The sequence below is a fragment of the Canis lupus genome, chromosome 20 (assembly GCF_048164855.1).
Source record: "Canis lupus baileyi chromosome 20, mCanLup2.hap1, whole genome shotgun sequence".
Lineage (NCBI taxonomy): Eukaryota > Metazoa > Chordata > Mammalia > Carnivora > Canidae > Canis > Canis lupus.
The window spans coordinates 56133201-56154795 of record NC_132857.1 but is presented as its reverse complement, the minus strand read 5'-3'; the positions used below and the strand labels follow the sequence as shown (position 1 = coordinate 56154795).

The 21595-nt window shown below is 43.3% G+C and overlaps 1 protein-coding gene across 3 annotated transcripts in view; it reads right to left on the bottom strand.

Annotated features, from left to right (window-relative positions):
* LYPD6 (LY6/PLAUR domain containing 6) overlaps nt 1-21595 on the bottom strand; it is a 122099-nt gene that overhangs the window by 40405 nt on the left and 60099 nt on the right. Inside the window, exon 1 of one of the 3 annotated variants that reach the window (XM_072789164.1) lies at nt 21180-21318. The exons of the other annotated variants lie outside the window; for them this stretch is intronic. The gene's annotated coding sequence lies outside the window, so the exon portion shown is untranslated. Of the gene's footprint in view, nt 1-21179; nt 21319-21595 lie in introns of those variants that run through there. 3 annotated transcript variants of the gene reach the window in all.

The window sequence follows — 21595 nt, the reverse complement described above, 5'->3', positions numbered from 1 at the left end:
GTGTCAGTAAAGGACCAAGATTCCCCAATATGCTGCACATTAGAATCAGCTAAGATCCTAACAAACGGCTGATGATGGCCGCAAGCACTGTGGTTTCATTGTAGGGGTGTGACCCGGGTACTGAGGGTCAAAAAATCTCCCCGGGCGATCGTGACTTGCAGCCACGTTGGGGAAGCCTTCTCCTGCCGTTGCAGGTGCTGGTGCAAGGAAACAGCTCCAGGGTGCCTTCCGTCCATCCAGGGCACCAGCAAACGCTGCCAGTTCCCCGCAGCACTGGGTTAAGGAGCTAGCCGGCAGTCGGAGGGATCAGCACTGTGAATTCCATCAGGCCTCCCCTCTCCAGCCTCCTGGGCTCCTCAGACCTCCGAGGGAAGGAGCTGAGCAGCTGGGACCCACGAAACGACCGCGGCCTCCCACCTGGTTTCTACAATGCTCTGGCTCCAAACCTCATAGGCTTCCCTTGGCCACTTTGGTGATGGCTTCCCCAAAGTGGTTTTCATCCTCTTGAAGTGATTGTCCCATGTTGCCCTTGAAAGACTCAAGGGTGAAGCCCCCTCTACCTTTGCGACTTAGCACACTTCATTCTACAACAACGAAAGAGAAGATGCCTGGAGGCCCCTCCTGGAACAGATACTGTAACTGACTCTCAAGGTAGCCAGGGACATGGATGTGTTTTTGAGAAAGGAAGCAAGTAGGCCAATGTCCGTGCTGGGGAGAGGACGGCTTTTGCAGCCCGCAGACTTGAGCTTGAACTCTTGCTCTCCCACGAAGAGCCGCGTGACCTGGAGCCCTGAAGTCCCTGGGGTTCAGTCTCCTTTGCACGGACACCCGGGATGCCTTGAATGCATCGGGACCCCCACCCCGCCATTTCCACTGTGAGCGACTATGCCTGGGAAGCTAAGTCTTGATCAAGAAGTGACCCCTTCCGTCCCTTTAGAAGTGGCAAACTTCCCATCTTCACTGACTTTCTAGTCGCTCGCTCTGATGTTATTCATAGAAGGAAGGCTGGGCTGAGAATAAAGCAAAGAGAAAAGAACGGTCGTTGGGAATAACAGGAAAGGTAGTAACACGTCCAACCTCCTTTCACTCTGTAAAGTTAGAATAACATGATCCCAATACCAAAACCATATAATCTATGCAGTTGCACTGAATCCTGCCAAGTCTTTTTCATAAAGGCTATGAAACAAAAACAAAAACAGAAACGTGTATATATCATAGAAAATAATCCTACAAGACACAAAGGAACTGAATCACAGATCTTAAAAGGATCAGGATTTGGCACAGGACGTCTGGTTGCTCCAATTCCTGTTTTCATGCTTACGAGGATCTGAAGTTTCCGGCCAGCCCGTGTGCTCACACTTGGAGAGTCAGTAGTGTCAATACATGCGACGGTGACTCTACGTACACAGCAAAAGTCAGGCTCTAAATCCACACTGTGGGTCGGATCGTCCCGCAATGATGGAACCTTCTACATTGGCGCTGTCCAATCTGGGGGCCACTATCCACGTGTGGCTATTGAGAAATGGACGTGTGTGACTGAAGAACTGAATTTAATTTTAACTAATTTAAACTAAATAGACATTAGAATATCGGCTACAGCGCTGGATAGTGGAGTTCTATATTAATGATAAGTAAATGGAAAACAAAGTTGTGCCCTGAGGACCACTGAGGGCTGGGGGAAGTAGCATGGCTGTAACCTAGATAAATACCAACGCATCAGTGTTAATTAACTCAAGTCAGAAAATATCATGCAACTCTTGGCCTGCTCATCAGTGCTGGGGTGAAAGGGGATAAAAAGGACGTGAACTAGACGGAGGCATCATTTTTCTGAAGTTCCACCAAGAACCACTCTATCCCTACCTTTATTTGTTTTTTTGTTGATGCCTGAAAATGTTAGCTTCTTATATTGACCAGAAGCATCCTACCTGCTTTACATCTGATCCTGTCAATGATCTTACGGGGTCAGTATTGTTCTTTAATCCCTATTTGTATAGGTGAGTGGACTAAGGAAGGGAAGGGATAAGTCGATTGCTCCAAGGTCACCTGGGTAGAGTGTGGGAATGGACATCGGAATGCAGTCCTCAGGCTTCGCACACCACGCTTCAAGGAGCCATCGGTGATTTAGAAGTTACAGCGAAGAGAAGAACTGCCTTTGAGAGGAGGCTGGCTTGTCCAGTGTATCCTAGACGCCCTAAGACTGTGACACGTTTGGGGAAAAGTGGTCATTTTTAGCTTTGAGAATGTGAAGGAAGCATGCGACCGCCGGAAGCTGAAGGAAGAGGGTGAAGGAGACAGAGGCAAACAGGGGAGCCAGGTGGTTCGGAAGACTCACTCTGCCAACCGTCCCCCCCAACGCCCCCCAGGCCTTCTCTGGATCTACAGATTTATTTCCAAGTCATTAAAACCAATGGCAAGACTGCAGATAGAGATGTAAAAAAACAGTGCAAGTCTTGAAAGAATCAGAGGAAAGAAGTGTTTCTGCTATAGGCTGAGAGTCTCTAACTCAGTTTGCTTGAACTAGAAAACCTTAACCTTGCAGATCCAAAGGTAGGTGACCATAATGAGCTTTCAATCCTCCATTATTACTCACTCCAGAGGATTCCAGATTTCCGTATTCTAAGTAATGCTGTCAGTAGCATTCTTGCAACTACAACACATGGTCTAGTCTCCATTATTTTCTTAGGATAAACTCAGACATGGGGAAAAAGGAAAATGAAAAGAAAATGCAATCTGCCCTGTCTTCCACCGGGCAGCCCAGGATGAACGCTGAGGGGGCGGCGGGGGTGGTGGTGGTGGGGGTTCCCTTCCTGGGATTGTGTCATCAAGCTATGATGTGAGTATTTCCCAAGATCCTTTGTCTTCCTCTGCTTATAATCAAGAACGAATCAAGCCTTCCCTCCTGCAGGACTGATTAAGCCAAAATTATCAAGTCCAGGTGGAACGAGCAACACTGGGTTTCCCACTACAACACAACCCATCTCTTCTTACCATGAGACGTGTGAACAAGGTATGTTTTCTAATCTTAATTTACATGCAGGTTCAACATCTCCCACTAATAACACATGCTCTAAATACGGCCCCCAAAAGCATCGTCAACTCCAAATTAATTATCGGTTTATCTGGGAGAATTCATTCATTTATTAAACATTTACTCTGTCTACATTCTGGGGTCCCAGGGTAAACAAAATAGACGAAAACAATATTTGATGTTCCAGCTCAATATATTTCTGGAGCTCCAGAAATTTTGGAGGAAGAAACTGATTCAAGAAAAATTAATATTGAGGTTTGGTGCAAGATCCAGCTGACTAAATGGAGTTCATGGCCACTGCTGGCTCAGCACAGATTTAGTTTCTTTTAGTGGCATAGTGCTTGGGGACCCTCCACCCCAAAATAAAAGAACAAAAACGTAACACATGAAAAACTTTTGGTTACTCACTAGATCCCAAAACCCCAGAATTGTTCTGGACATTTTTATCTTCCTGATATGCAACACCCCCCACCCCCCAGGGGTTTTTTGATCCCACTTTCTAAATGCTTTTCAAATCAGCGCCACCTTCTTCATCACGCCTATGGCCAGAACTTCAGTTCAGGGCCTTAATTTTTGTTTGGACTATTGTCATAGCTTCTAAACTGGTCTGCCCGTCTCCAGTTTCTTTTCATTCTAATACTCCTGTCTTATGGTTTTCAAAACCAGAGATCTGATCCTATAGTTCTACAGTTAGAAATTCGGAATGGTTCTCACTGCTTGCAGATGTAGTGGAAATTTTTTATGTACAAACAAGGAGATCGAGCGTTCTAGTGGGAGAATGAGAAAATAGGCCCCCGGGACTCTGGATGAAGGCCATGCCATCTGCAGCAGGGAAGTATACCTCTTTGGAAAAAACAACCCTGGCGTGTTGCTGAGCCCTGCGAGCGACAGATGCTCCTGTCTGTGGTAACAAGCGACTGCGCATTCGGGACTGCCCAGCACAAGCTGGGTTCTGTTAGACCTAATCACACCTATCGGAACCTCAGCCAGCATAATTACCTAGGGGCTTACGAAATGCCTGCTGCACAGGCATGGGATCCTGCACAACACAGCGTTGAGTCCAAGACCGCGCAGCTGGCCTCCCCAAACGCTGGAATAGCCTTCCGAAGGTACAGCACCAGCTCAGAGGCAATACTTTGAAAGGATGGGGTGTCAGCCGCAGGATGCAGCATGTGCATCAGGTCAGAGTCTCCCATCTGATGCTGTGTCCTCACTAGGAAGGACACCGAGTCCGAAGACCAAGGGGTAGAAGCAGGAGTGGCCTCTCTTACCATCACCCCCAGTGATCCATGCAGCTCTGAGCTCTGTAATACTGGAGATCCTCATCTACAAAGGGGCATAATCTTACCAAAGGACATGGCGAGGTCCTACTGAACTACATGTTTCAGCTCCCACTGGGACACCTGGGACTCTTTGTGTCCAAAGACCAAAAGAATGCCATACTGGCAGGGATAACTGGTCCTACATAGGAGGAAGAGGCAAGGCTACCTTTATACAATGTAGGCAGAGAGGAACCCATACGAAGCCTAGGTGATCCTCAGGGGTACCTCCTGGTACTCCTTTACCCCAGTGTGGCTGCGAAAACACACATGCAGCAGTCCTAGTCTGAAAAGGGGATGACCATTAAGGTTCCGGACCCCCTAGGAATGAAGATTTGAGTCACACCATTAGGTAAACCATCCAGACCTACCAAGGTGATAATCAAGGACGTGAGAAACCCAGAATGGGTATCCTAGGAGGGAGAGCGGGGAGTACCCATTGCAGTCCCGGAATCAACTGCAGCGAGGATGGGATATAATTTGTCCGACCAAGCCTCATCTTCTGAGTTCTCTCTCAGGAAGAGCCGCCCACAGGAACCACGGAGGTGCTCCTCCTTGAACTTGCATAGCGAAGGAGGTCTGCGTGGCACGAAGTGCAGACTATAGGAGCCATGAGACTAAGCCTCATGATTTCTGGCTGTAGGCAGCACAATTAACCTACAGCCCTAGCTGCACTCCAAAATCCATCACCACACTCACACTGAGGCCACACCTCCAAAAGGCTGCTCCTAGCCAGTGACGATGGCACATAAAACTGGTTCATTTTCTGGGAATACAGGAGACTCCTCTGATAGGTGACTTTGGCTCGAGGGTGCCCCATCTTCCTTGCTGAACTTTCTGAGAACTGCACTATAGACTAAGACCGTCCCTCCCAAGGGTCGGGGCTGTACTGCTTCTGACAGCTCCCAGCCTCCTCCAGCCCATCCCCTTTTCCCTCATAGGTGTGCGATAAATCTCTTACACATCTAATCCCATCTCAACATCTCCTTCACTGTCTTCATGATCGGCCTCTACCATCTGTCTGGGCTCATCCCCTCCTTGCTCCCAGCAAGCCCCTGCCCACTGTGTACTCCACGGGCACCAGGAATGAGCATGCTACTTTTGCATTCAATCCTAGAAAAATCTATACTACTCTCTCCATCTAGAATGTCCTTCCCCCCCTCTGCTTTCTCTTTGGCGACTGAGGTTTGGCAGCCAGTATACACAGGACACTTTGGCCTGGCCCCGTTTTCTTCACTCTTTCTGTTTTTGCATGACCAGGCCAGGGCGGGATATGCCAGACGACAGGTGCAGATGCCTCATATCCTATACCAGGTCGTAGGGCTCCATCTAGGTATCCTATGTGGTACACATCCCGAAACTGGCTCTCCCGCTACATAGTGACAGAGTCTGGAATGTGTCCATCTGTAAGGACCAGCCACTACTCAGCTCCAGCTAAATGGTGCCATGAGGCTTAGGGAGGCAAGATCTGATGGGTTAAAAAAAATATGGACCCTTAGAAGTCCAGATTTTTATTGTGAGATTGTTGCATTTTAAAGGCTATAAACTAATTCAAAATTAAAACCAAACCCAACAGGAGGTCACACAAAGACTATCTACTGACTGCTCTGGTTCCCACCTGCCAGCTTCTGTCCACCACCCTAAAACACACTAATGGCTTCGACCACAACCCTTAACGGAATATACCTCGTAGACAGAACGCTGGAGGCTCAGCGCACGGCGATGTCTCTAAAACCTGCAGTCCTCTCTGAAGAAACTTCATCATTACATTCTAGATTCTGTCTTCTTAGTTCATGAAGTGTTTTATGACCCCGTGCTACTGCAGACTGTATTAACCTCACCAAAGAGGCAACGAATTCATCCTTTTATTCAACAAATATTTGAGGACCTAACATGGGCCAAACCCTGTGCTATGTCTAGACGTTCCGATTTGAATAATCAAGCCCTTATAATCAGGAAAATCATAATTAAGTAGAAGAGACAGAAATGTAGAAGGTACGATGTTATGCTGCTTGAGAAGATTTTATTAATACATTTATTCTCTATTAAAGGCAAACATCTTGATTTCTCAAAGAACATTAGCATCTTTTAAGCAAACAAAAAATATATATAAAATGCCAAGAAGAGGGATCCCTGGATGGCGCAGCGGTTTAGCGCCTGCCTTTGGTCCAGGGCGTGATCCTGGAGACCCCGGATCGAATCCCACGTCGGGCTCCCAGTACATGGAGCCTGCTTCTCCCTCTGCCTATGTCTCTGCCTCTCTCTCTCTCTCTCTGTGACTATCATAAAATAAATTTAAAAAAATTAAAAAAAAATGCCAAGAAGCATCTTAAACCATAACCTGGCTATTTGAAAGATTTTAATCTATGAGAAATCTTTTCATTATGCAATTGTAGAAACTAAATGAGGATTTAGAAATATAGTGAGCATTTTTAAAAAATATTAATAAATAGTTGGCAATAAATGCTTTAATAAAATCACTTCAAAACTGTTTCTCATTCTTACACTCTGAAATGCATTGTTCTGAAGAGTGACATAAAACAGATTAATTTGGGGGAAGAAGCCAAAAAGTACAACACAATTCTCTTACCTGAATATCTACACCATCAAGGTTCCATTGCTTATCAAGTCCTATTTCTAATCACGTAAGTTTATGAAGAAACATGATTACAACAGCTACTTCTAGGGAGACTTGGTCATAGATTCTGGGATTGCTGAAGACCCGTCATACATAGTAAAGATACAATTATAGCTACCGTGGGCCCTGTCCCTAACTTAAGCACAACTGCACTCAGCTAGTCCCAAGTGGGTTCTCATTGCGGGGTAAGGTGTGGTGTGTGGATGGAGCCCAGAATTAGAGTAAACCTGGCAACTGTTCCAAATGCTTCTTCCCATCTTCCTCTCAGGTCCCCAATCACACTGCAAATCAATTGCCTGGTACCGTTCCAGTTCCAGAAAGCAGATATGTGAACTTCGCTTTCCTAATAACCCTGGCCAACACTTTGAAACACACTGGGAGAATTTTAACAACTGGATTAAAAGGCCAATCAAATGGTAAACTCCCAGGGGAAACGCTTATGCCAGAGAATAGATGAACTGTTAGCTGATTTCAAGAACAAATGGAAAGTGCAAATCTGGGAGAAATGAGTGGGCAAGGAGAATAAACTAAATGGGATATGAACAACTGGGCCACAGAATCTGGTTTAGTAAATCTGTAGCACGGTGGAAAGATGAAATTCTCTTTTCTTCCTAATTCCTTTTTTTTTTTTTTTAATAAGAGTTCATTTTCCTTTATACGTGATAAAATTTGGGCAGGTTTGTTCTCTTTGTCTATTCTCCTATATAATGTGACAGATGACAGGGTAGGAGAAGTATCCAGTAACTTACAAACTTGACTGCAAGGAAAGGCTGTAGACAAGGATGTTGGCTTCAGGGCTACTGAGCACCAGGGGGTTCTGGAGGACCTTGATGGACATCCCCCTAAATCGTCTCAGTTTGCCTTGTGTGAGGATAAGGTCAACTGTTGGATGATGCTTAATGACATGTTGTTAACCTTTTATGAAGTCAGGGAGAAAGGAAAACGCAAGCCACATGAGAGAGCTTCTGAGAAGAGTGTGACATCGTCAAAAACAATCAAAATACAAGAGAAATTTAAAAAATACCAGAAACCTAGCAAAAAAAAATATCACTATGTTTGGTCTTCAACTCAGATGGCGGTAAGGGGAACAGGGGCTCATGATTATGAAAGATGCACATTTCACTGCCATGTAATTCACACATAGGAATTCTCCTGGAAGTATTTATTATCTAGCTTCTGTTTCCATTCTCACCACATGAGACAGTTTGGATCCTAAGACGAAATGGAATTTTATTTACAATTTTTAGCTTAAAAAAATGGAAAAAGTTGACAGTATTTTGGCTCCCAATGATCACAATGCCCACAATGCAATCCTGAGTATTTATTTCCTGTTAACTGGATAAAAAGAACAGACACATCATCGCTGGCTTAAGAGATCTCTCTGGGATATTGTACCGTGTTTACACGGCTCACAGACCCAGTCCCAGTGTGACTGATCATCAACATTATCTGAAAAAGTAGACTATTACAGACACAGACCCAGGAAGCCTAAGGCAGAATCAGAAAATCGGTATTAAGACAACAGCAAACACAACTTCCATGCTGATTTAAAGATTTCCAGGTATAGAAACTTTAGGTTTAGATCAAGAAAAATATGGATAAACACCATCCCTAAACAACAGTTCACAAAAATAAAATAAAAATTGACTAATAAATCTTTTAAAAATGTTTAGCCTTATCAGACTTCAAAGAAAAGTGAATCAAAAGAATGATTTAAAACAATATAATTCATTCACCCATAAAACCGGCAAAATACTTTGATTCGATAATGCCCTATGTTAATGCATGTGTGGGAAAAAGACAATCTCACTTGAGAAGCAAATTAGTTTATCTTTTTTTGGAAGGTAATTAAAAAGCATCTACCAATTTTTTTAATGTACGTGTTCTTTAATTCAAAAATTCTGTTTCCAACAATGTACCCAGCAGAGGTATTTCAAAAGCGTGCCAAGATAATACAGGGGAGAATGTTCGTGATAACTTAAATATCTAACAACAACAGGGAGGTTTATAAGTGAAAGTCATACCATACAAAGGAATATTGTGTAACTTAAAAAAAAAAAAAAAAAAAAAGGAAGAAGATTGGGGCACCTGGATGGCTCTGTTGGCTAAACGTCTGTCTTTGGCTCAGGTCATGATCCTGGGGTCCTGGGATCGAGCCCCACATCGGGCTCCCTGCTCTGCAGAGTCCGCTTCTCCCTCTGCCTCTGCCGCTGCTTGTGCTCCCTCTCTCTCTAATAAATAAGTAAAATCTTTAAAAAAAAAAAAAAGGGAAGAAGATCTACATGATATATTATGGAGGGGAAAAAAGGAGATGTACATGAGAAAGTACACTATGGTCCTTTTAGTGTTTTCAAAAAAAGGAAATACATAAATATATATATATGGGCTCTACGCATAACCTTTATTTTCTGAAAAAAATACCTAAAAAATTGTTAATAATGATCTTTGGGAGAAGGCCTCACCCTGGAAGAGGGAGGGAGGTTTTTACTTTCATTTTCTATGTTTCTATGGTGTTTGCGTCTTCTCACCACCTACAAATATTCAAGGGCATGCGCGGTGTTTTCTGCAAGATCTGTTTAATTCCATGCTAGCTTCCCTCACTCTCTAGTACATTTCTTAGTCAAATACTTCTGCCAATCACCATGTGAGTGAGTCAATTTATTTCAGATTATATCCCACCCACGCTGCCAACCCACTTACTAGAAAAATGGATTTGAGAAGGCCTATAATAAAAGACTCATAGTAAGGCTATTAAATAAAAGCAGCAAATAAAATTCATGGAAAGGAAGAGGAAATAAAAAGCCCCGGCAAATGTACTGACTGTGGCTGAGCAGTTCGCATGGCTTCACATTTCCTAAAGAAGAAGGCCAAAGGGGAAACATGACGGTTGATGTTATTCTTATTGCCTGTTTGTCAAAGTTTTTTTTTATTTTATTTATTTATTTATTTATTTATTTATTTATTTATTTATTTATTTATTTTTTACTTGGGGCTGAATTCTGAGAGACATGATCCAAGACACTTTGGAAACATCTTGATTTTATGGCGTTAACCTCTCAAATTTGACCCTGCATCCGAATCACCCAGAGGATTCACTAAAACACAGATTGTTGGGTTTCACTGCCGGGGTTCATGACTGAGTAAGTGCACGGTGGGAGGATCTTCTCATTTCTAACAGGTTTCCTAGGTGATGCTGACGCTGCTCGTTCTGGACCACACTTTGGGACACAGGGATCTTTGACCAACCCTTCATTCATGAGCCCCCAGTGGTTGATGACTTCATCAGTAGCCCTGCCCAGGATCTGGACATACTCTTCACAGAGGGTGTGATGCTGAGTGAAGTAAGTCAATCGGAGAAGGACAAACATTATATGTTCTCATTCATTTGGGGAATATAAATAATAGTGAAAGAGAATAGAAGGGAAGGGAGAAGAAATGGGTAGGAAATATCAGAAAGGGAGACAGAACATAAAGACTCCTAACTCTGGGAAATGAACTAGGGTTGGTGGAAGGGGAGGAGGGCGGGGGGTGGGGGTGACTGGGTGACGGGCACTGAGGGGGGCACTTGATGGGATGAGCACTGGGTGTTATTCTGTATGTTGGCAAATTGAACACCAATAAAAAATAAATTTATTATTTAAAAAATAAAAAAATAAAACTAATAAATAAATAAATAAAGACTAAAATGTAACCCAGGTTCATATGATCTAATCAGAAAACAAAGATGGAATTCAAGACAGCCAGAGACGTAAACGTATCGCACATGACTTGGCCCTTCTTGATACAAACTGCTTCTACCCCACCTGCCCCTGATACGGCTTAGACAGGAACTGATAATGCAAATTCATGCCTTGCATTAGCAATAGCCTCATGTACCCACACAGGAGACTGGTCTCCTGCCAACATCCAAAATATATTATCATTGAATTCCAAAATCAAGAATCAATGACCTTTAGACAATCTGCTCTCTCTTTCCCCCCCTATTGACATGGGGAATAGAGGATTAACTGTACCAGGAATTAACATAGGACCTTTCTCTTGGAGAGGTAAGAGTTCAAAACACTTTTCAGGTCAACAACGTCATTTGTCTTCCAACATCCCAGGAGCAGGGTCGGGGTGAGCTGCACCTTCATTACAGCACTGGAATTCCATGTCTGAGGCCACTGTCTCTAAACCCTACTTGGTTCATCGTTCTGAAAACACTTGGTGCCATAGGACATAACTGGTGCATTTAACAGCTGCACTCAGATAAAGACCACAAACACACAGACACACTTGCATGTACACTGACACCAACAACCAATATGTTTTACAAGATTAAAAACATCTAAAACTACATATGCAACAGATGCACTCATAAACGTATATACATTGTACCTCAAAACAGGGAAAAATTTTTAAAAAGGATTTTTAAAAAACTAAAAGTGCTCTGAGATCCCTGAATTTCAGTAAGCTTACCCTGTTTTCAACAGTTCAGGTGCTTTAAGTAAACACCTACTGTGGGCCAAGTACTGTTTCAGCAACTGGGATTATTAGAAGTTGGACACAAACCCTCCTCCACAGTTCTTACAACATCTGTCACAAAACGGATCATTCCCGATGACAGAGGTAGGTTAGGTGTGACGTTAGCTGTGTAGCCAAACGATGCCCAGAGAATGGTCACTGAACCCCTCCTGGGGGGTCCCCGGGGGCGTCCTGGGGGAGAAGACACAGACAGAGCCCTGACACATGAGCAAGAGACAGCTGGAGTGAAGACAGAGCGGTGCGGTAAGGGCCTCGTGCCAGGCTGAAGGTTACGTGCCCAGATCCAGTCACTCCTTCTTTGTTACAAATAGAGATTCAATTTTGTTCAGGGTGGCAGCTGGCCTGACTCGAAATACACTCCCCCGAGTTCCTTGCAGGCCTGGTGATGGGGCGGCGCGGTCCAGGCTGATGAGATGCCATTGGAAGCCACAGAAGGGCTCCAGGAGAGCCGACCCCACCATGTGGCTTCTGCTCTTCCTTCCTTGCCCTTCGCCCTTTCTGCTGCCGGCAATATAGTGAGAAGCCCAGAGGTGCGACTGTCATTGGGGGGCGAGGGGGGGTAGGAGGAGCAGAAAGAGGGAACAAAACCGGTCTCGCAGAGCCTCACATCTGCCCCAGAGGGAAGTCAGGCCCTGTTAAGTGCGCCCGGGGGCGTGGGAGCATGGGATGCATGCAGTGTGGACGCATCGGATGCATGCAAACAGCGTGGACACATGGGATGCACGCAGTGTGGACACATGAGATGCATGCAGTGTGGACGCATGGGATGCATGCAAACAGACACCGCCCTACGCACGTCGGCAAGACTATCGCCGCATTGCTGTTTGTTTCTTTGCATATTCTGGGGAAGGTCCCAAATTAGAGCAAACGCTAACACCCAAAAGCAACCTTCCCAAATCCTCCATTTTTATCAAAACCTGAAAGGAAGGATGTCCTGGCACTTTTAAAAAGTGCTGCTATAATTGAGCAGCAGCCGCTATTAACAATTGTGTTAGCAGAAAGTTTAAATGGTATTTAATCAAGAGCTAACAAACCACTATCACAATGGCCAGTAGCACTGGCAGCCTCCTCTGGGGGGAAAAAATCACATGAATACATAATCCCAGGGTTTAAAAAAAATTTGTGTAGACAAGATTTTCTCCCTGTCATCCTCCAGAAAAAAGAACTATGAACTTCCTCTTCCTCCGTTCCCTTCCTCTCCTCTCTCTCTCTCTCTCTCTCTCTCTCTCTCTCGCACACACACACACGCACACACACGCACACACACCCTGCATTTGTTGCTTTCCTACACGGTCACACAATCAGTAGTCTCAAGCACTGACAATGCTCTCCTTTTGCTACATCAACCCCAGCTGAGACCCATAATCAGCAGACAACCAGGCAGGGGTTCTTTGTTACCCCAGGAAAAATGGTAAGAGCCGGGGACCCCTGGAGGGCGGGCTGAGCCGTGGCCGCTCCAGTCCTGGCTCTTGCCGAGGGAGCTGTTCCCAAGGGACAGTCACACGGGCTGCAGGAAGGGGCTTGGCCCCCGACAGCCATTCTGAGCCTGGGGAGTTCTGTGGACATAAAATTTAACTTGAAAACACAAAGCTGTTCTCCAACGAAGATTTGCCAATGTCGCGTTTTTCTTTAAGAGGCCCTACAAGGAAGGCAACACCAAGAGCCAAAGCAAACATAACCATGTTCCCAACCACACTTATTGGGAAGATTTATCCTTTTACGATGAAGGATTCCATTCTGTCCATCTGGGAAGGGTCAGGCTGTCTGCCAAGTGTCTTAATACCTCCCTAATGATTTTGACCTTTTATTTATATACTTTGCTCTGTATTCCGAAATGTTTTTTTTCCACTTGGAACTTCCAGACCGGTTTATCCCAACAGTCTATATCTCAAAAGTTCTTGACTCTTTTGGGGACAGAGATCCCTTTATCCGTCTAGTGAAAACCAATGCTTTCCCAAAGCAGTATTTTTATTATTTTTTTTATTTTTCTTATTATTTTTTTTCCAAAGCAGTATTTTTAAATGCATAAAGTAAAATACACAGGATGACAAAGCAAACCAATTATATTTAAATATCAATAGAAAGATACACAAACTTGTGATATAGCAATAATATATGCTTCTTTATTATGACATTAAGTATCAAGCTCTAGTGGTGATGCTAATAACGATCATAATTTTAAGCAGTGATGAGCGTAAATGATATTTTAAGATGTCTGTAACAATTCTAATGTTATCTGAGAATATTTTAGATTTCTACTGATGACAAAGTCACAGGCACCACTAATCCTCTTGTGGTTTCATTAGTAGATAATAAAAATAAAGATGCATTTTGCCTTCCAAATTAAATGCCATATCCTCCTGTAATTTGGAAACAGAAAATTTCCAGCCTACCCTAACACCACTACTAGGTTTTTTTCTAACAGCCCACTCCATTCCACATTCAATTGCATAACTTCATCCATATATGATGTGTCAAAGTGATGTAGGGTTAAATATCAAAGATAAGGAAGTCATCTTCTCCCCCTGGTCCTCCAGCCATGCCACTGCCCCCTCTCCAGAGGCAATCACTGCTAACAATTTCTTGATATCTACAGAATGTTTCATTTACAAAGCATTTTGTTTAAATTCTAGAAAACTGTATTTTGCAATGGAATCACTTTATATCCTTTTTTAAAAAAAATTATCATCTTTCTCCTCCCTCCATCCTATTTGACCAACACCACTTATCTTCTGCTTATTATTCTCTTATTATTTCCATGGCTTACTCATTGCTGCATTCACCCTCAACGTTCAGGTCAAGGCATAGAACACTGAACAGCTACACCTTGGCCAGTGGGCCGCTCCACCTGTCTGTGCTCCACTGACGTCCCCAGAAGAACCTCCTGCACACTCCTCTCCCAGTCTCCCAGGTAGCAAGAACATGTTCTAAAGAGAAGAAAGCAGCCTCTCTCTGAAATCTCTCACTGCCAGCACTTCTAGGACAGCCATGAGACAAAATAACGCCCCCCCCACACACACACAGAGCCACTTTCTGCCATCCTCACCCTGTCCTAAAATAGAGGACAGTCTTCCAAAAGAGGAACATCAGAACCTTATAAAAGAGCAAATCTCCCCCCCTCCAAAAAAAGGCAGTTGGCATATCACAGTCATACAAATCACAAGAACATGCCGAGAAAAAGGAGTAGATGGAGGAAAGGCAAACACTCAAGAAATCATAGAAGAAAATGTCCCTGTCTTGCAAAAGGACTACAGTTGGCAGGGTAAAAGAGCTTATCCAGTCTGAAGTTAAGAATGATTACTAAAGGGACGCCTGGGTGACTCAACGGTTGAGCGTCTGCCTTCGGCTCAGGGCATGATCCCAGGGTCCTGGGATCGAGTTCCACATCAGATTCCCCACGGGGAGCCTGCTTCTCCCTCTGCCTGTGTCTTTGCCTCTCATGAATAAATAAGTAAAATCTAAAAAAGAAAAGAAAAGCTATGGTTTTTATGTGTTTATCTCATAATCACTTATCTTCCTATATTCCCTCTTTAATTCTAGTTAGTGTTTCTTAATAGAGCCTCCTGGGTTTTCTAAAAATAATCATCAGCTCAAAGAGGAAATTTTACTTTTCCTTTTTAATATTTCCTCCTGTCATTTCTTGTCTCATATTTTCTAAAAACTCCAGAATTCTGTTAAAAAGCGGTAATAGCTGTCTTATTTCTGATCTTAATGAAAAACATTGAAAGCTTCTAGACAAAAAATAACAAGTTGCCTGTAAAGGAAAGAGAATTAGACTGACATCAGACTTCATCTGCATGCTATTGAGAGGAAAGAATCACACTCCCTGAATTCTATGCCCATCCGAGATATCTTTCACTTCCCACAGCAACAGGAAATATTGAAGTTAATTTAATAACCACACAAAAAAATTTAATAACCACAACAATAGTACCACTGAGTTAATATTCATGGAGCACTTATTCACTGCCAGGTTCAATTCTACACATTTCACTTATTGTGATAGTTGGTCTACAAGGTGGCTCCATTAATTCCTTCTCTCCCCCTTCACTCACGCCTGTTCAGGATGGGGTCTAGTCTCCCCATTTCATAGAATCTAGTAGAAGTGTCATTGTACCAGCTCTAAGCCAAGACTTTATGAGGACTGGCACTTTTCTGCCTCCTGGGGGTTTCCATGTAGGAAAGTCCAGCTTCTTGGATAAAGAAAGAGGCTATATGAGAAAAACAGGCACATGAGTGAAAAAAGCCATGCTGGACATCAAGCCTGGCTGAACCTTCAGACCATTCCAGCCTCTGCTGCTCTTTGATTCTGGTCACACGAGAGCCCCCAAACAAGATTGGCTCAGCCAAGTCCAAGCCGCAGAACCACGAGAGGTAATAAGTTGTTGTTTGCACTGCTGTTTTGGGGTAGTTCATTATATAACAGTAGGTGACCAGAACACTGACACTAACGCATTTAGTGTTTACAATATTCCTACCCGGTAGCTGTTATTGGTACTGCCATTCTACAGATAAGGAAACTAAGGGCCCAGTAAGCTAAACTGTCCACGGCTTACCCAGCTAGAAAGAAAATTCTTGGAGAATTGCAACAATTCAAAAATAAATAAATTCCTTGCTTCATCTGTAAAAAATATGGGGAAGGACTCGAATGCAACAAAAATGCATCAGAGCAGAGACCTCAAGAGAGAGGCAAAGGGAAAGGAGAAAGAACAGTGATAAGAAGTATATCTTGCAAACATATTGTGAAATCTAAGATAGTATAGATACCATAACTGAGAGCATGTTAACTGGATGTGAAAGGCTTCTGAAATCACAGACAGGCTGCAGACATAACAGTCATAGTCAAGAAGGAAAGGAAATGGGAGTGGAGAAGGAGCAAGGCTGGAGGCAGGAAGAAGAAAAAGAAGCAGGGGCCCTTGGGTGGCTCAGTCGGTTAAGCATCTGACACTTGATTTCAGTTCAGGTCATGACCTCAGGGTTGTGAGACTGAGCTCGGCATCAAGCTCACACTGGGTGTGCAGCCTACTTAAGATGATCTCTCTCCCTCCTCTTGTCTCTCTTCCTCTCCTTCTCCCCTGCCCCTCCCCCCCCAAAAAAGAAAGAGAAAGGTAGAAAGAAAGAAAGAAGAAAGAAAGAAAAAGAGAAAGAAGAAAGAAAGAAAGAAGAAAGAAAGAAGTAGAAAGAAAGAAAGAAAGAAGAAAGAAAGAAAGAAAGAAAGAAAGAAAGAAAGAAAGAAAGAGAAAGAAAGAAAGAAAGAGAAGCAAATGCATTCTGAAGTTCTTGGTCTGAATTTCTACAAGATATAAATCAACAAAACTGACTCATGTAGAAAACTGAATCAGTCAATTATCGTAGGAGAGATTGGAAAAGTGGTTAAACTCATACCATTAAGAAGAGAACGGAAACAGGATTTTACAGTGAGTTCCATATAACTTACAAAGAATAAAAATGTTATTTAAATTATTCAAGACTATAGAAACCTAGAGAAAGCCCCTAAATCCATTTTATAAAACTGGTTTAGCCTTTAAAGCAAAATTGATAAAAGCAGTACAATACAAGAAAACCACAGAGCAATCCCACTTATAAATATTTGCTTGTTATCCCACTTATAAAAATTCTAAGTAAAATATTAGCAAGCACATCCCAAAGTAAATGAAATGGATACTGCCAGTGATCAAGTGGCGTATACTCCAAAAAGGCCATTTCCACACCAGCAAATCCATTAACATCATTCATGATAGCAACAGATGCATGGAAGAAAAGTGGTTGGTTACATCAATAGGTTCTAAAAAACATTTGGTAAAATTCCACAGCTATTATTCATAAGACTCAAAGTAAAATATAAATAGAGAGAAACTCCTTGAATATGAAAATACCTATTTATTGAAAATCAACTGCAAACACCATTCTAAACAATGCCAGGAATAAAATGAGATACCTGCTATTATCATTACAATTCAACAGCGCACAGAAGAAAAGAAAATAGTCAATATAAATAGAGTGGGGGGGGGAGATAAAATTTTCCTTTTTTGTCAATGATGTTTATATACCCAGAAATTCCAACCAATGAGTTTCTGGTTCAAAAACGAAAACTACTAGAATCAAGGAAGAAGTTTGATCAGACAGCTAGAAGTTTAGAGCTTTTCTCCACATTTGCAAGGAAAATATAATACCATTATAATAGCATCAAAAAGGCAAAAAAAGGGCAGCCCGGGTGGCTTAGCGGTTTAGCGCCGCCTTCTGCCCAGGGCATGATCCTGGGGTTCCAGGATGGAGTCCCACGTCAGGCTCCCTGCATGGAGCCTGCTTCTCCCTCTGCCTGTGCCTCTGCGTTTCTTTCTCTCTCTGTGTCTCTCATGAATAAATAAACTTTTTTTTAAAAGGCAAAAAAAGATTAGAAATATGTATATAAATTAAAAATTCATATATTCATTTAATGCAATGTCCATTAGAATCCCAAATTTTTAAAGTGGATATCATATCTGTTTAGGTAAGATTAAACGTCCAGAAATTGGCAAGAAATTTCTGAGAAAGAATAATGAGGGAAGGGCCATACCAGACTTCAATCCATTAAAATCAAAACATGGTATGGAGGGGACACCTGGGTGGCCTTCAGGTCAGGTCATGATCTCAGGTCCTGTGATCCAGCCCCGAGTAGGGCTCCCTGCTTCTCCCTCTGACCCTCCCTCTCCCTCTCTTTTTCTCCTCTCTCTCACTTTTGAATAAATAAATAAAATTTAACCAAAAAAAGCAAAGACATGGCATGGAAATGAATAACAGAACAGACTCAAAAGCCCAGAAATGAATCCCAGTATCATTTCTGGAGTAGCCCCCTGCCCTCGATCATTGGTACTATTCTTAGAATAGAAGCTTCTATATGACAGAGTGAGTATTGTGATCCACTGTGGAGAGAACATCTCACAATAGGATATCATGCAAACAGAAAATAAGAATTAGGTGGAGCCCCTACCCCCATCTTACTAAAGTCACTCAAGAGAATGAGTGAGATATATGCCATCTCAACAATGGAAGTCCATGAGGTACTGGTCAGTAAGGGAAGTAAGATTCAGAGTATATTACAGTAACTCCTCTATTTTTGGAATGTCTTGTTCACTATTTAGGATTGTGAATATGCTGGATCCTGATCACATGACTAATGCTGCTTTGGAGGATGTCTCTTTGTACAAAACAAAACATAAATGTACATATTTGTAAATGTCTATATAACACACGGAGAGAAATGCGGAGATATACAGATGCAGAAACTAGGCTGTTCAATATGATCGGTGGTAGAGTGGGGGCGTCGACGCGAAGGGAGGCAGAAAAAACAACGTAATTTTTCAGTGCATGAATGTTTAAGAAGATCTAATTTATGAAGAATTATTTGCACACAGACACATACACCAGTGTGCTTGTGTAGAGGAAGAGATACACAGAAAGAGAGAGAGAGATGAAAGGAGGGGCACCCAAATGTTATTTGTGGTTATCACAGAAGCATGGATTTCAGGTGATTTTTCCTTTATATAATCAGTAAAAAATAAGTTTCATCTTAAAAAAAAAGTTCAGATTGTGAAGGACACATTCATGGTATAAATTTAGTTTTAAAATGTATTTCAAGTGGATGTCAAGTCAGAGGGTCTTCGTATTTTAGCGTGTGAAGTTTTAATAAGGCGGAGGATGAAAGCCCATAGCACATGCCTATCACACCCAATCATGATCACTGCTATCATTATTTCCAGAAGTGCAGAGGTTGCCCTCCGACAACTCTTGTCTAGCTATAGCAAAAGCATAGCCCAAGTGAAGGGAAGCTCACAGAATCGCTGATGACTCTAAAATCACCTTCATGCAGCGGAAAAGGCGTTATCAGCTGTTGTCCTCCACACAGCTGTAGGGCGGGAGATGACATCATCATGAATTAAGAGTTGAAGCAACAGCATTTCCAACCTGAGGCTCGTACGTACTCTTGTCGTCCTGCTAGAAACGGGACAGCGCAGCTGATCACTGCACTTCTTATCCGAGGCTGTCAAGCCACCTGATTTGCAGGCAGGCTCTGGGTGATCTCCCTACCTCCGTCATCAGGTCTGCAGGAGCCTTTCCAGTCTCGCTTGGCGCCTTAGTATCCAAACCCCACCGCAAAGGCCGGCAAATCACCCTGTTCCTGCCATGTCTCCAACAGTCAGGGCTTCCAGAGCCCTGGGAGCTAATGGATGGTAACAGATTCCAGGAGAACTTAGAAATCCCTGCGGTTAAAATACTTCTTAAAATGTATCCAGTCTTTCTAGCTGGGGAAAGCCAATCTCATCCTCCCTCACCATACAGTGCGACCTGGATCCCTTAATCTTGCTCAGATTTGCGCATAATACCCTCTGATGTTTAAGTAATGCTGTGCCCAAAAAGACAGCTCCCTGCCGCACCCCTGGCTCTGCAGCCTGCCAGTTGCCCACACGAGGCGAAGGGGACCACACTTGGCTCTACCCCTTTCCTGGTGAGGCCTCCCTGCCCCCCCCCCCCCATTAGAGGCTGGAAAACCCCTATGCCTGCTAACTCAGTGAGCCTGAATTCTTGATAAACTGGTTATTTAGTACCATCTAATATCCTAAAAAGAGCAAGTATGAGGCTCGTTATTTTGAAAATGGATGCTTCCATGGTTGGGAGGAGGAAATAACACTATCTTCACACAGAGAAGAGCTTTGAAGTCATCCGCTCACCATAGTCATTTACAACCAGATCAGCTCCGTTACCTTGCTGCTGAAAGTGCTAGAAACACAAGAATGGGTTTTCACTGGAAACTCGTAGAGCTAAATCAGACCTCAAAATACTTCGGATGGCACCCACTTAAGTACAAAACTGAAAAGCTATATAGATGCATAAATGTGCTCAGAACTCTGATTATAATTACCAGAGAAAAGGGCTTTATAGTCATCAGTGAATCATCCTAACTTGGGAAGGAAGGAAAGACTTACGCAAAGCTATACCTGATTGCAGTAGGAATAGGGAAAGAACACAAGGTCATACGCTTTTCATCATGCACTTGAGCCAGTGTGCAAGGATCCTATTTTCTAGTGGGGTCCTCCATACAGTGATATCCTTTCATTGACAGAGAACCTTCCCAGGGGGTCAAATTTGGATCTAAAGGACTTCAAAATAATAGATACTCAAGACTTTTGTATGGCTGAGAGAGAGAGAGAGAGAGACATAACTTCTCTGTATGGCAGCCTCTGCTTATATCAGTGCAAATAACACTCACTGCTGTGCCATCATTATTCCCTCTTCCTCCGGGCACCGAGAAGCACTGCGTGAATTGCCAAGACGTTGAAGGAAAGGCTGAAGTTTGCAGAAATCTTACCTTCCACTTACTTCATTCAGTGCAAACAACCACGACCACGTTGATTGTGCCCCTTGAGCCCACATCACACACTCACACACTGTGCCCTGACTTGGAGAAATACATTTCTTTTCTGTCATTTAAGCCACCCCGTCCCTAGTATTCCGTGACGGCAACCAGAGCTGACCCCCTGCTCCCGGGGCTTCGCTGTGCTCAATGACTTGACCATCGTCAAACTGCTGGCTCACTCCAGTTGCTGCCCTGCTAAATGCACGTTCCTTGTTCTCTACTTCCCCCCAAACGAGGCAGGATATTTCCAATCGCATCTCCCTCCAGCTGACAGACCTTCTCTCCTTCCTGCAAGCTCTCTCCCAGCAAACCTCTTCCTCCCATCGAATAGTGGTATGTTGCAGGCAGAGAACCCAGGGGGACACTGGGCTGATCACACACTGCGAGCGGCGTCTGAGAATCACTTCTGTGAATCACGGATCAAAAATCTGCCCTTATAAGGATCAATCAAATCAACGTACCTGGGAAGTATTTTAGAGGTTGCAAGGGAGCATGTAAATATAAAACATATGATGGCTCAGCTCCTTTTATGGAATCTGACTTCAACGCAGAAAGCCAGTGACAGCTCCAGTAACAAGATTAATTTTTAAAGCCCCATATAAACCTACAAATTTCCATAATAGTCTATGCCATCCCCCAAATTAAGTTACTTCAGGGCAAGAACTTTTTTTTTTTTTCATAATCAAGGGGAA